This window comes from Lactuca virosa, chromosome 5 (genome assembly GCF_052849685.1).
Source record: "Lactuca virosa cultivar CGN04683 chromosome 5, Lactuca_virosa_CGN04683_v6, whole genome shotgun sequence".
In the NCBI taxonomy this organism is placed as follows: domain Eukaryota; kingdom Viridiplantae; phylum Streptophyta; class Magnoliopsida; order Asterales; family Asteraceae; genus Lactuca; species Lactuca virosa.
The window spans coordinates 68,059,363-68,062,462 of NC_136430.1; positions in this window are offsets into that span (position 1 = coordinate 68,059,363).

Sequence of the window (3,100 nt, forward strand, 5' to 3'; positions counted from 1 at the left end):
CGAAAAGGTGGCGAGAAGCCCTATACTTCTAACCACCCACCCTTAAATAAAAACTTTCTGGACAAAACCCATAACCCATAAAAGACCGAGATATTCGTTTATAGTCATACCCTTGGCTTCCGGAGATATAATCGAATACTTGAATAATTTCTACCCTAACACCCTCATCTGAAATGGGCCAGATCCTTCCTTTCCCAAGGCCCTAAACCTTATGATAACTGATGATTGGGCCGCATGTAACACCCATAAAATTTAAGCCAATTTAAAACTTTTCAACACATTAAGAAGACAATTAGTCATTACATAATTTGTTTTCAAAATAATAATCATCAGAGTATCTTAGTTTCCAATCATAAAAACAAAGCATCATTCGCCTTTCCTCGATCACCAGAAGTACCTGAAAAAACAAACTGAAACTATAAGCCCGAAATCTTAGTGAGCTACCCCCAAAATACCATCCTTACATATCCATAATCATATCATATCATATCAACAAATACAGGACATCATGCATAATGAGCCTTCACCCTGACTGGAGCGCCTCGTAGGACCTACAGCCTATCTGGACCGCTCCTGAGCCTTCGGCATGACTGGACCGCCTCGCAGGGCCTACAGCCTATCCAGACCGCTCGTCGGGTATGTTGGCCTACCGCACAAAGCAGGACCGCCTCAACCCAACCCCTAAAAAAACAAAGATGTGCACATAAATATCATACGCTAGCTCATCTCATATAACAGTCAAACTGATCTAACAAATCACTAATCATAGTAACATCCCAAAAACCGGGATACAGACCTAACCGGTCACTAACATAGCATCATCCTATAACCAGGACACTGACCTAACCAGGTCACTAAGCATAAGCATATCACCATCCTAACTACCTGGATGTAAACCAATAAACATATCATGCCATAATCTGGATCCAATTATAAAGGGCCGGCCTTGGTGCCTTAGACCCTACTGATATAGTGAGGATAACTCACCTTGCAACCGTCGACTCGTAAGATAAGCTCAAACTCTCGGATCACCGTCGCGAACTCCACCACCTATATTCATTTCAAAAACCATACTTGTAAATTTCCAACCTCCCAAAATGTCCCCAGAAGTCAACTGGTCAACCCTTGGTCAAAGTCAAAGTCAACTGTCAAGGTCAACAGTCCATGTTGACCTCAACTCGTCAAGTACCCTCACCTACTCGCCGAGTTCCTTGCATAACTTGCCAACTCGCCGAGTCACTAGAGTGACTCGTCGAGTTCCTAAGGTTTGTGGCCGTAAACTCCTTGGCCGACTCATCGAGTTTCCTTGCAACTTGCCAAGTTCATATACGTCTAAAGGTTAGGAAAACCCTAGCCGACTCGCCGAGTCACTCATCCGACTCGCCGAGCCCACGACAATCTTCATCAGACTCGCCGAGTCGACCATGCCACTCGCCGAGTCCCTTCAGCCCTTCATCCATACAGATGCTTTTTAAGCCATGTAAAGGCTCCAAATTGTAGATCCAGCTTCCCAAGGCATGCTTACCACATAAAGTTGCAAACTTTACATGCATGCAAAGCTCTAAAGCCTTAAAATGACAAAACTAAGCTTGTAATGAAGTCTTACACTTGAGGGGAGGTTCATACTTGCCAAAGCTAACAACTTTGTGGACTTAGAGGCCAAAGAGAGCTCAGATCTGAAGTTGCAACTTCAGATCTTAGCTCAAACACGAGAAAGGCTTCCATAAAAACCCTCCCAAAAGAGATCTAGGAAGAAATGATCCAAGGTAATAGCTTAATACCTTCAAAAGGGTGCCCACTGAAGTAGATCTCTGATTCCCACGAGTTCCTTGCTTCTAATCACTTGTTCCCCAAGCTTTTGTCACCAAAATCCTTCTTCAAAGCTTAAACACACCAAAGAAGCATACACACACACACATAAATTAGGGTTTTGGAATGTCAAGAGGCTTTAGAGGGGAGGCTGGGGAGGCCAATGATCCTTAAATAGGGTGCAAAACCCCGAGAATTAGGGTTTCATCCTCCAGCTCCTACTCATCGAGTCCCTACTTGGACTCGACAAGTAGGTCACTTAAACACATGGACCAACCCGCTGCTACTCGACGAGTTGGGCAACCAACTCGTCTAGTAGACCTTGAAATCAAGAAAAATCTTATATCAAAAGTCAGTACCTGAGAATCGGGGCGTTACACGGCAGCCCTGAGCAACAAAGCATTTTTAAAACAGGGTGTTACAACTCTCCCCCACTTAAATTACATTTCTTCCTCGAAATCGCTCCTTACTAACGCCCATATCCAAACTAATTCTCTGAGGGACGCAACCGATGATTCTGTGCTTGTAACAATCTTCTCAAGACGACCGAAACCCCAAACCAAACTTCCATCCCGAAGAAAAGCAAATTTCAAGCTTCCACAAACCACTTATGCCTTCCCAAAGTCTGAATTCCATAATGGTCTGTCTCCCTGACAGACCGCCTACACTAAAATGGTACGATGTTAAAACTTCATCATATAACCGACCAACCATAACTTACAACCCTGATGATTTTGATACAACCTACGAAAAAAAAGCCTTTAACCATAGCCAGCTGCTGAATACTTATACTTAACAAAGGATCAGATAATCCTTCGAGTAGAAGATTCATCCCTGCAACGCTAAGACACAAACGAGAGCTGCACAACAGGGTCAAATCAATTACTCTGAGATTATTTAATCCAACTGTAAGTGACTTAGCACTTTCGATCAGCAAGCTACTCCACATACAATAATCCTCACATCACTACTTGTGCCCGAAATCATGCTACCTCTTATCCACTTTCCGAATGAACCGAGACCTCCCTGGCCCCAACTTATCTGCGAACTATCTGGAATACAAGATCCCCACCCGGTTGCTGAGCCAATGAACACCCTTACAGTCGCTCCCCACGACTTCTGAAGAAAACTTCGGCTATCGAACTACCCTATCCACATAGCCACTATTGGCTCTATAAATCATGGAATCCCCGATCCCAATTCTCGACCCAATGGTCTTTTCCAGGTCCCACCTGCATTGCTATAATCACATGGACCTCGCCTAAGGGTCTAACCCAGACCATATCCCGGA